Below are 13,265 nucleotides of genomic sequence, written 5' to 3' on the forward strand. Positions count from 1 at the left end.
CCCACTTGGAATGTTATTTGCACTCACACAGCGGTGGAAGTTAATTGCACGTGGAGGGTGGAGACTTCTCCTGCTTCACCATCCATTCTCCACTTTCTCCCTAGTCACCGATCCTGTGATATGATTTGGGAGCAGCAGCATGCCCAGCTAAGTGTCCCAGTCTCCCCTCAGCTGCGTGTGTCCATGTGATAAGGTTCTGACCCATGAGGTGTAGACAGAATGTTACATGAGACTTAGACTTCTAAAAAGTCTCTGAAAGTCCAGAAACACACCCTTTTCCTTATCTTCTAGTCAGAGATGTCATCATGATGGCTCCTAAGTGGTTGCCATCTTGGAACTGAGGGGACTTTGCAGATGGAAGCCATTTACTGAGAAGGGGGGACCAGAAACATAAAACAGCCTGGCTTCCCGATGGCATCATGGTGCCACTCCGTCGGCCCAGACCGCACCCCTCTGGACTTAATTTTTAATGAGAAAATAAAATCTTTATGTGTTTAAGCCACTGGCTCTCAGTTCACTGTCACTCATAGTCAAATACATTCCAGGCTGAAATAAATGATAAGACTAAACTTACCACCTTTTAAAGAAAGAATACAGTGAGTAAAAGCAGGGTAAACTCTAGGAGAGAAGCAAGCAACCTTAAAACTCCACCATCCTCAGCAGGAGGCTGAGGCCAGGCTGGGGCGGGGGTGGGGGTGTGTGGGGGGAGTGGCAGAGGGAAGCAATACTAAAGTTTCAGTGTCCCTGTCACAACCTGCTTTGCCTTATTTATTTATTTATTATTTTTGAGATGGAGTTTCACTCTTGTTGCCCAAGCTGGAGTGCAATGGTGTGATCACGGCTCACTGCAACCTCCGCTTCCTGAGTAGCTGGGATTACAGGCATGCGCCACCACACCCAGCTAATTTTTTGAATTTTTAATAGAAAGGGGGTTTCACTACATAAGCCAGTCTGGTCTTGAACTCCCGAACTCCTGACTTTAGGTGATCTGTCTGCCTCGACCTCACAAAGTGCTGGGATTACAGGCGTGAGCCACCGTGCCCGGCCAGCTTTGCTTTTTAAAGTAGAGGTAGGTGTGACTTGCTCCAATTGAATGTAGATACTTTTTAGCTATTGAGAATACCAAGTGACACTTTGTAGCAAGTGGTGGGCTTTAGGAATATTGGAGCTTTAGGAAAACCAGAATATGCCTGTAGTCCCAGCTACTGGAGAATCACTTGAGCCCAGGTGGCAGAGGTTGCAGTGAGCTGAGATTGTGCCATTGCACTCCAGCCTGGGTGACAGAATGAGATTCTGTCTCAAAAAAAAAAAAAATAGAGAGAAAGAAAGAAAGAGAGGAGAGAGAGAAGAAGGAAGGAAGGAAGGAAGGAAGGAAGGAAGGAAGGAAGGAAGGAAGATCAGATTAGGCTAGTATGTATTCTTTTTCCTAGATAAAATTAAATACACTTTAAACATATACTTACACACATATGAGCTCAATATAACATATAATATGTATTATATATATTAGGTAGAGGGAAACCAATAAATATATATACAATATGTTATATGTTATATTGAGCTCATATGTGTGTATATGTGTATGTGTGTATGTGTGTGTATATATATATATACATATATATATAAAATAATAATATAACATATATTATATGGTATATTGAGACCTACTCAAGGATACATTCATTTCGACCCTGAATCTCAAAAATTCAGACAATGTATTGAAAGGAAAAAATAAAACAAAAGCACTTTAGTATGAGCATTGGTGATTCCTGTTCTTCCCACCAGGATAGAAGATGAGAGGTTGGTCAGTCAGGAAGTGTCACCTCTATGCACGAGCTGGAGTTGTTTTGGAAGGAGAGACGCCCAGAGCTTGAGCAATGCAAGCGTGATCCCTGCTCTAGGGAAGCGTGAGGTCATCTGCACGTGCTCATTCATGCTCCTTTGGCTCCCTGCAGTAGCAAACTCCTAGCACCTCCCTCAGACCCATGTCTGTTTTGGCTGCTGTGGCTATAAAATCTGCACAAGCTTCTGTCACGGCACTGAGAGTGCAACTGGTGAGCAAGTCCCCCGCTGGCCCTGAAGGAGATGAGAGCTCAGTGAGCTGAGAGCAAGGGAACAAGCCATCAGCCCTTGGTAGGACAAATGTTCACAAGGGGCAGACCCGTGAAAAGACAGAGGAGGGGCCCTGACTCATTTTTGGAAGTCACAGAAGGCTTCTTGGAGAGGATGACATCTAAATAGAGACTTGGAGGATGAGTAGGAGTTTCTGTCCTCCCCTTAGTCACTGTTCAGTGGCAGCTGCTCTCACATGACAGTTATTTGCCCCAGATCCAAAAAGTGAAGTAGGGAGCAATGAGGTAGGTGTGGTGGCTCTTGCCTGTAATCTAAGCACTTTGGGAGGCCGAGGTGGGCAGATCACCTGAGGTGGGAGTTCAAGACCAGCCTGGCCAACATGGCGAAACCCCATCTCCACTAAAAAATACAAACATGATTAGCTGGGCATGGTGGCACATGCCTGTAATCCCAGCTACTCGGGAGGCTGAGGTAGGAGAATCACTTGAACCTGGGAGGTGGAGGTTGCAGTGAGCCAAGATCATGCCACTGCACTCCAGCCTGGGTGACAGAGGGAGACTCTGTCCCCCGCCAAAAAAAATAATGATAATGAAAGAATACATTGCCCTCTCTTTTCCTTTCCTGGAAGTCTGAAGACAGAGCCATCTCATTTGCTCTGGGAGTCAGAGCCAACATCAGGGAGTGGGGTTAAGGGCCAGGGAGGATGCTGGGTTAGGAAATACCCACCTCAGCACCCTGGGGTCATGCCCACTGGACTATTCAGGTAGGGAGCAGCAGTACGTGTGACCACGGGCCTTATTCTGACACTCTTCTCTCCACGTGGCTTATTCTGGTAACAGCTTTATTGAGATATAATTTACTCCTTCCTATAGGACATAGCTAAAAAGAGAGAGAGAGAGATAATTTATATAACATACAATTCACCTATTTAAAATGTGCAACTCAATGGATTTTAGCATATTCGTAGGGTTGCTCAATGATCTTCACAATCAATTTTAGAACATTTTCATCCCTTCCAAAGGAAACCCCATACGCTTTGGCTGCCACTCCTCAATTTTCCCAGCCCTGGTAACCACTGATTTCATTTGTCTCAATAGTTTTTGCCTATTTGGAATCAGCTACACAGTCCTTTGTCACTGATGTCTTCCACGAAGCAGAACATTTTTGGGGCTCAACAACTTGTGCACACTTCTTCATTCCTTGTGATGGCCAAATTATACACACAACATTTTACCTGCATTTCAGGCTGATGTCTGGGCCAGTCATCAATCCTGTTTGTCACTTTGTTCTACAAATGTGTCTAGAGCAAATACCATGTGATGTCTATGGTTTTATGTCCCCCAAAGCTCCCAATCCATCTTCACGTCTCCATCTCCTCCATCACCACCATCCTGGTCTGCCATCGTCCATAGGACCAAGGAGCTTTCCAAAAGTGAAATGTTAGCCTTCAACAGTGACTGCCTGCCCCCAAGGACTTCCCATGGTCTCAGAATAAAGACAAAGCTACCTGGCGTGGTTATCAACACTCCACCCAGTCTGGCACTTTCCCCCCCACCTCTGTCTCAACTTCTCTTTTGGCTCCAGCTATCCTGTCTTCTTTCAAGTGCTGTCACTTGCTATCTTGAGGCCTTGGCCTGGAACGGGCTTCATGGCTCACCTGGTTAAGGTCAGTTTACCCTGCAGGCTGCAGGTCATGACCTCTTCCAGGAGAAATCTTCGCCAAAAGAGTCTCACCATAGCTCTCATAATTCTCATAGCGCTCTGTTCCTTCCCACTCTGTCTCCCCTCTACACTGGGAGCTCTTTGAGGGTGGGCGTTGTCTACTTTTGCTCATTATTGTTTTCCCTCTACTTAACAATGCCTGGATTTGAAATACAGAAAGGACATCCATATCAACATTTATTGTGTGCTGTGTAACCAGATACTTTTATTGATTTTTAAAAAATTTTTACTTTAAGTTCCAGCATACATGTGCAGGACGTGGATGTTTGTTACATAGGTAAACATGTGCCATGGTGGTTTGCTGCACCTAATAACACATCACCTAGGTGTTAAGCCCAGCAAGCATTAGCTATTTATCCTGATGCTCTCCCTCCTTCTACCCCTCCACAACCCTCTGACAGGCCCTGGTGTGTGATGTTCCCCTCTGTGTCCATGTGTTCTCATTTTTCAGCTCCCACTTATAAGCAAGAACATGTGGTGTTTGGTTTTCTGTTCCTTTGTTAGTGTGATGAGGATAATGGCTTCCAGCTTCACCATGTCCCTGCAAAGGACATGATCTTTTTTTTTTTATGGCTGCATAGTATTCCATCATGTATATGTGCCACATTTTCTTTATCCAGTCTATCATTGATGGGCATTTGGGTTGATTCCATGTCTTTGCTATTGTGAATAGTGCTGCAATGAACATACAAATGCACATATCTTTATAGTAGAATTATTTATATTCCTTTTGGTATGTACCTGGTAATGGGATTGCTGGGTCGAATGGTATTTCTAGTTCTAAGTCTTTGAGAAATTGCCACATTGTCTTCCACAATGGTTGAACTAATTTACATTCCCACCAACAGTGTAAAAGCATTCCTATCTGTTCCTATCTCTCCACAGCCTCACCAGTATCTGTTGTTTCTTGATTTGTTGATAATCGCCATTCTGACTGGTGTGAGATGATATCTCATTGTGGGTTTGATTTGCATTTCTCTAATGGTCAATGATGTAGAGCTTTTTTCATATGTTTGTTGGCTGCATAAACATCTTCTTTTGAGAACTGACCAGACACTTTTATAAACACTACGATATCTCATGTCATCCTTATGATAATCCTATGTGGAAGGTAACATCAGCTTCATTTACCAATGAGATAAATGAAACTGTGGTAGTATAAATAAATAACTTGCCCAAAGATGCTGAGTAGCAAAAGAAGCATTCCATCCCAGACCCATTGAATTCTCAGATCTAAGACCCTATCAGTCTGTTTCTGGAACGCAGAACACAAAATCCCCTCCCGTTCAAGCACTAACTAGATTAGTCCTTGCTCACAAAAACCAAGTAAGCCCAGAAAAAGAGCAACAGGGAAAAAGTTTATGCTCCAAGGAAAAAGTCAATCCCATACTGCAGGGATCGAGGTGAGATTACATCAGGATTGGGCCTTGGGGAAAGCTTTGAGACTCATAAAAGAACCTCCCCACGGGTGGCCAGTTTGCTTCTTACTGGCTTGCTGGAATTAAGTTCTCACATTTCTAAATGCAGACTGAGTATTTCCTTTGGAATTTTCTTACATTGTTTTATTTTTGGGTGTCAACCCTTTCATTTTAGTTCAGCAAAGAACTCCTCGTTCATTTCCTTTGGGGGATTTTTTTTCCCTCCTTTTCCTAAGGTGGCAGTACCACTACCAGGAAAAACTGGTTACCAGAGCTGTCCCCAGAGGGTCGGCTGTTTTGCATAGTTGTCACTGAGGCGTTTCCACCGAAAGCTTCTCTGTCACTTTGAGGTCACCTGAGAGCATGCAAGCCAGGCTCACTGGTGACCTCATCCCTCTGGCCCTATTCCAGCGGCTTAGTTATGAGCTTCGTCATCATAGTGCAGCAGCGAACTACTTGCTAATGTGTTATGCCATTTATAACCAGGAATTTCCCGGCTGATGTTGAATGGGAAAAGGATGGTGGATCAGAACCCCTAGAAGGAGATCATCTTCATATGACAAAGGACAGCCCATTTAGGGGAGTGACTTTGGTGCTGTTTAGTAGATTCCCTTTGCTCTGAAGCAGACTGACTATGTTCTTTTATAATCAAAACAGCAGATCACTTTTCTTACAGGGATACATTTGCTCAAAAATAATGCATCTATATGTACAATGGAACATTATTCAGCCTTAAACAGGTAGGAAATTCGGACACATGAATGAACCTTGTGAACATGATGCTAAGTAAAACAAGCCAGTCACAAAAGGACAAGTACTGTATGAGTCCACTTACATGAGTTCCCTAGGGTAGTTAAATTCACAGAGACGGAATATAGAATGGTGGTTGCTAGAGGCTAGAGCAGAGGCCCCCAACCCCCACACAGGAGGACGTGAGTGGCTGGCAAGTGAGTGATGAGTGACACTTCATCTGTATTTACAGCTACCTCCCATCACTCACATTACTGCCCAGGCTCCGCCTCCTGTCAGTTCAGCAGTGGGATTAGATTCTCACAGGAGCGTTCATTGTGAACTACACATGCAAGGGATCTAGGTGGTTCACTCCTTATGAGAATCTAATGCCTGATGATCTGTCACTGTCTCCCATCACCCCCAGAAGGGACCATCTAGTTGCAGGAAAACAAGCCGAGGGCTCCCATTGATTCTCCATTATGGTGAGTTGCATAATTATTTTATTATATGTTACAGTGTAATACTAATAGAAATAAAGTGTACAATAAATGTAATGAGATTGAATCATCCCCAAAACATCCCTGCCCCTGGTCTATGGAAAAATTGTCTTCCATAAAACCAGTCCTTGGGTGCTGAGAAGGCTGGGGACAGCTGGGCTAGAGGGATGCGGTAGAGGGGAGTTTGTGTTTAATGGAGACAGAGTAGTTGTTTGGGAAGATGAAGCATTTCTGGAGGTGGATGGTGGTGATGGTTGCACAGTCACAATTGTACTTAATGCCATTGAACTGTTTACTTAAAAATGGTTACAGTGAGGCCCGGCGCAGCAGCTCACATCTGGAATCCCAGCACTTTGGGAGGCCAAGGCGAATGGATCACCTGAGGTCAGGAGTTCCAGGCCAGCCTGGCCAATATGGCGAAACCCTGTTTCTACTAAAAATACAAAAATTAGTTGGGCATGGTGGCAGGTGCCTATAATCCCTGTTACTTGGGAGGCTGAGGCAGGAGCTTGAACCTGGGAGGCAGAGGTTGCAGTGAGCCGAGACTGCACCAGTGCAGTCTGCTCTGGGCAACAAGAGCAAAACTCTGTCTTAAAAAAGTATGGTTACGATGGTAAATTTTGTCTTGTGTATATTTTCCCACAATAAAAAAAATAATGTGTCTGAATGCTTCTCAAAGTCTTGTCTGCCATCCTGCTATTTGTTCATCAATTGCATGTTGACCTGCCACCTACCTTCTTTGTTCCTCAAAGATTGTCCCTGGGCAAGCAGCAGCAGCAGTTGGAAGCTTGTTAGACATGGAGCACCTTGGCAGGCCATGGGAGCTCATGCCTGCAATCCTGGCACTTTGGGAGGTTGAGACCAGCAGATTGCTTGAGCTCAGGAGTTCAAGACCAGTCTGGGCAACATGGTGAAACCCCATCTCTACAAACAAAACAAAACAAAAATTAGCCAAGTGTGGTGGCATGTGCCTGCAATCCAGCTACTTAGGAGGCTGAGGTGGGAAGATGGCTTGAGCCCAGGAGGCAGAGATTGCAGTGGGCTGAGATGGAGCCACTGCACTTTTTAACCTGGGTGACAGAGCCAGACACTGCCTCAAAAAAGAAAGAAGGAAGGAGGGAAGGAAGGAGGGAAAGAAGGAAGGAAGGAAGAAAGGAAATGCAAATGACTGAGGCTAGGTGCAGTGGCTCATGCCAGTAATTCCAGCACTTTGGGAGGCCGAGATGTGAAGATCATTTGAGGTTGGGAGTTTAAGACCAGCACGACCAACATGGTGAAACCTCGTCTCTACTAAAAACATAAATATTAGCCAAGTGCAGTGATGCACACCTATAATCCCAGCTACTCAGGAGGCTGAGGCATGAGAATCACAGAGGTTGCAGTGAGCCAAGATTGTACCACTGCACTCTAGCCTGGGTGATTGAGCAAGACTATCTCAAAAAAAAAAAAGCAAATGATTTCTATGCAGGTTAAAGTTTGCAGAAGGCTGTTTCTGGACCAGTGGTGGGCAAGTCTGCAGGTACACTGGAATCACCTGTAGAGTTTTTTAAATTACTGACTTGATTGGTTCAGTGTGGCCAGGCATCAGGATTTACAACTGCAATTCAATTCAATTACAATTCAATTCCAATGTGCAGCCTAGGTTGAGATCCACAGATCTATATTATCTTTTCTTCTGACACTTCAGTGTTTTTATGATTTTTCTCATCTCAGTGCACATTTATTTCCTAAGACATCATTTCTGCTTGATCTTTTTTAATTATTTCAATTGCTTTGTTAAATTTATGTGATAAGATTCTGAATTCCTTCTCTGTATCAGCTTGAATTTCTTTGAGTTTCTTCAAAACAGCTATTTTGAATTCTCCATCTGAAAGGTCACATATTTCTGTCTCTCCAAGATTGGTGCCTGGTGCCTTATTTAGTTTGTTTGGTGAGGTCATGTTTTCCTGGATGGTCTTGAGGCTCGCGGATGTATCTAGGCATTGAAGAGTTAGATATTTATTGTAGTCTTTGCAGTTTGGGCTTCTTTCTACCCATCGTTCGTAGGAAGGCTTCAAGGTATTCTAAAGGACATGGGTGTTGTGATCTACATTTTTGGTCACTGCAGCTGTATCTTGATTAGGTGGTACCCTAAGCCCAGTAACACTAGGGTTCTTTTTTTTAAAATTGTTTTGAGATGGAGTCTCTAACTGTTGCCCAGGCTGGAGTGCAATGGCACGATCTCCGCTCATTGCAACCTCTGCCTCCCGGGTTTACGTGATTCTCCTGCCTCAACCTCTCAAGAAGCTGGGATTACAGGTGCACACCACCGCACCCAACTAAATTTTGTGTTTTTAGTAGAGAAGGGGTTTCACTATGTTGGCCAGACTGGTCTCAAACTCCTGACCTCATGATCCGCCTGCCTTGGCCTCCCAAAGTGCTGGGATTACAGGCGTGAGCCACTGCGCTTGTCAGAGAAATAAACCTTGATCTCACTTAAACCAGTATTACTTGGGGCCACTCTCTCTGTAGTAACAGTGATCCTAGTATCCTAACTAATTTAACCATCAAAAGAAAAAAAACGTGAGGTGAGAACATAAGGAATCAAGGAAGAAAAGTCAAGTTTTACTCACTTCGTAGTTTGGCTCAAAAGCAACTTTGAACATGTGGGAAAATGCAATAAATAATAATAATGCATACAGAGAAATAAATTCAAGTGACAAATGCTTTTACTTTCATTTCCTCCCTTGGGAATTGACAGAGTGAGATTCAGATGCGGCTACTGACCATCACCTCATGTCAGTGACATTAGCTCAGGTTAGACTTTGGTCATCTTATCCTTTCAACTCTACCTAAGGGACTCGTGGCCAGTAATTTTATTTTACAGCCCCCAGGGCCAGTCACTGAATTCTCACCTGAGAGTGAATTCCCTAAGTCTGCAATGTTTCATCATGTTGCAACACAGGTAAACCTGTGTTTAGAGCAGGTGTTTCCATACGAGTCCCTCCTCTTTCACATTGGGACAGAGTAGAAGGTGAATGACCTGCTTGAGACTTTATCATGTTGGAGTTTGTGTTCCACGTGGCTTTGGAGGGAGTGATGGAGGCTGTGAAATCTGACATGCTGGTTTTTGATAGGGTTGTTTGATGACTCACCCAAGTCATTTTTTTTATTTCTTTTTCTTTTTTTTGTGGTGGGAGGGGATGGAGTCTCACTCTGTCACCAGGCTCTAGAGTGGAGTGACACGATCTTGGCTCACTGCAGCCTCAGCCTTCCAGGTTCAAGTGATTCTCCTGCCTCAGCCTCCCAAGTACCTGGGACTGTAGGCACATGCCACCACTCCCAGCTAATTTTTGTATTTTTGTAGAGATGGGGTTCCACCATGTTGGCCAGGATGGTCTCAACCTCTTGACCTCATGATCCACCTGCCTCCGCCTCCCAAAGTACTAGGATGACAGGCATAAGCCACCGTGCCCAGCCGCCATTTTTAAATCTCAGAGCAGTCTAGCTTCCCTTCTCTTGGCAGTAGCCCGATGCAGCTGTGCTTGCACTTGTCCTCAAGCCCGTTGCCATTGTTATGTAGTGTCACTGAGCCCAACACTGCGTGTGTGTGTGTGTCTGTGTGTATGTGTGTGTGTGCGTGTGTGGAAAGGGGTAGGAAATTGAGGATGAATTTCAACCATTAACCCTCGAAGGACCATCTTCTGAAGACTGTCATCATTATTTTTGTTCTCAAAAACATTTAAGTCAAAAATAACAAGGTTCCTTTTGCTCATCTTCAAATCATTCTACTTGTCTGATGCAACTGTTGGCAAGAAGGTCAATTCTTTCTTCTGCCCTTTCATAATTTTAGTGTACTAAAAAGAGATGGAGGCCAGGGACGGTGGTTCATGCCTGTAATCCCAGCACTTTGGGAGGTCAAGGTGGGAGGATCACTTGAGGCCAGGAGTTCAAGACCAGCCTGAGCTTCATAGCAAGACCACCACCTCTACAAAAAATTTAAAAAATTAGCTGGGCGTGGTGACACCCATCTGTAGTCCCAGCTGCTTGGGAGGCTGAGGTAGGAGGATTCCTTGAGCCCAGGAGTTTCAGGTTGCAGTGAGCTTCAAGTGTTTATACCTTCAATCATACCATTTGTGGCTTAGGAACCCCTAATTTATTACATGGAGGGTAATGTAGACACCAAGAAAATAATTGAAAACAATTTATGCCTAAATACATATGTACAGATATTGATCGACTTAAGACCTATGCAACTTACGATCATTCGACTTTACGACCACAATCGCTAGCCAGGACTGCCCTGCGTCTGGCAGCGCAAACATTGCCCAGCTGGGCGTACGACAGTGTGGACCAGCTTCCGGCAGCACTACCATCTCCGCGTGCACCATTTCAACTGTTATCCCAGGCTCAGTACAGCAATTTGTGTTTTGTGTCTTGGATATTTTTCGTCAAACCCCTCCCAATAAACTTCTTATACATTTAGAAGCAATGGACCCAAACATCGAACGATTTGCAAGCATTGAAAGGATGGCGCACGATGTGTTTCATCCGTATCGCGAAATTTATGAAGAAAAAAAGAAACATACAATTCATGCAAAGCTCACCATGTTTATGAAAAAACCAACTCCGGTAACCCCAACTGCTGCCTCAGATGACGACATCAACGATCCGCAGCCAAGCACCAGTGGCCAATAAAATGTTTCGTACATGTTTATATACTTTGATATGTTTTGCAATTGGGAAAGTGTTTCCTATGGTATTTTTTACACTGTATTTTGTATTTTTGTATGCACCTGTATTTTGTAATTTTGTATGTTTTGCAAATATTAAACCAGTTGTACTGGCAAGGCAGTGTTTTACTTAAACCTGACAAATGTAAAAATAAGAAACAAAATGGTGTAGAGATGATATATAACAATAATGAAAGAAAATTATGATAAAATATGACTTAAAGATTTTTGTAACATCATTTCACAGTACTGTACACATAGCCTACTCAACTTACGACCAAATCGTGTTAGGACCGGTCTGTTGGAACCAATCCTGGTCGTAAGTCAAGCACTAGCTGTATTCTTCTTTAGAGAAACCTAGTAGACAAACTGAAAGCTACTAAGCAAATAAATCAAGGGACTGTATTTTACAAAATGACTCAATTTATGCACCATTTAAAGAGTGTGGATCCCTTGGGGACTTTAAACATCGTTGCATTAAACAGTTGCTGCGTTCAGATCCCTCCAGGAACTTGGGCTGCATGGTGGAAGGTGGGCCTCTGTTCCTACTGTGTGGCCCTGGTGATCTGTGTGGGTAGTTTTTTTTACTGGGTTAAGTGATAAAAATGATATCTTGCCTGGGCACGGTTGCTCACACCTGTAATCCCAGCACTTTGGGAGGCTGAGGCGGGCGGATCACAAGGTCAAGAGATCGAGACCATTCTGGCCAGCATGGTGAAACCCCATCTCTACTAAAAATAAAAAAATAAAAAAAATTAGCTGGGCCTCGTGGCGCATGCCTATAGTCCCAGCTATTCGGGAGGCTGAGATCACGCCACTGCATTCCAGCCTGGAGACAGAGCAAAACTCTGTCTCCAAAAAAAGAAAAAAAAGATGTCTGGTGCTCTTTTATCTAAGTCCAAGGAGCATCTTTGTGGGTGTGGGGTTGCAATTCCACCTTTCCTCCCTGGGCTGAATCCACATAGAAGAAGAGAAAAACCACCTGGAAGCCTGGCCAAGCCCTGGAATAAAATGTTTGCCTTAGAAAAATTGCAAGTTTGGGAGGCAAGGACTCTTCATTGTAATCAAGAGTCCTCCATTCTTTCTTTCTTTCTTTTTTTTTTTTTTTTTTGAGACAGAATCTCACTCTGTCATCCAGACTGGAGTACAATGGTGTGATCTCGGCTCACTGCAACCTCCGCCTCCTGGGTTTAAGCAATTCTCCTGCCTCAGGCTCCCAAGTAGCTGGGATTATAGGCACTGGCCACCACACCCAGCTAATTTTTTGTATTTTTAGTAGAGATGGGGTTTCACCATGTTGGCCAGGCTGGTCTTGAACTCCTGACGTCAGGTGATCCACTCACTTCGGCCTCCCAAAGTGTTGGGATTACAGGCGTGAGCCACCTCCATTTCTTTTACTTCCCTTTACTCAATCATGGATAGAGTGTAGGCATGAAAGTGTTCATGTTAAAGATTATTTTAAAAATCCAGCCACTTCTTGTCTGTTATGCTCCAGCTGCCTGTGTTCTCATCATGTATTGGGAGGGTCACACTAGAAAAGGAATGGACCACCGACTGTCTAAAGTCACCACTCCTCCTGCTGACTTAAGGCAAACATCACTCTTTGCTCTGAGCCCAGACCTAACCTCTGGATCTTGCTCTATGCCGTGCCCCAGAAAGCCACCCCTAGTCAATCTGATTTACCACAAAAATTCAGTTTTTTGTTTAATAGACTTGGGATCTTCAGTGAAACTTATGGCCATCCCCGATGATCACTTCCATCTCTAACATCTCATGACTATGAAAATAAAACAACCAGTTATGATCAAGGAGAGAACATGGAGTTAGAAGTTAGTGGATGAGGGTGAGGGTCACGGGTGAGGTACTTCCCCTCTCAAACCCCCAGTCTCTCCTTCTGATTTACATGTTACTGTCTTGGGGCAGGTTCCCTGAGCATCTTGTTTGTGATGACAATGTTGCCTCCCACCTCTAAATACTCCCTACCCCATTTCCCATTTTATATCTAACCATTAGCATTTGTGATGGTTAATTTTTTTGTGTCAACTTGATTGGGCCATGGGGCTCCCAGATGTTTGGCAAAACATCATTTCTGATTGTGTCTATGGGGGTTT

Source organism: Sapajus apella, unplaced genomic scaffold (genome assembly GCF_009761245.1).
Source record: "Sapajus apella isolate SASKATOON/1434 unplaced genomic scaffold, GSC_monkey_1.0 scaffold30, whole genome shotgun sequence".
Classification (NCBI taxonomy): domain Eukaryota; kingdom Metazoa; phylum Chordata; class Mammalia; order Primates; family Cebidae; genus Sapajus; species Sapajus apella.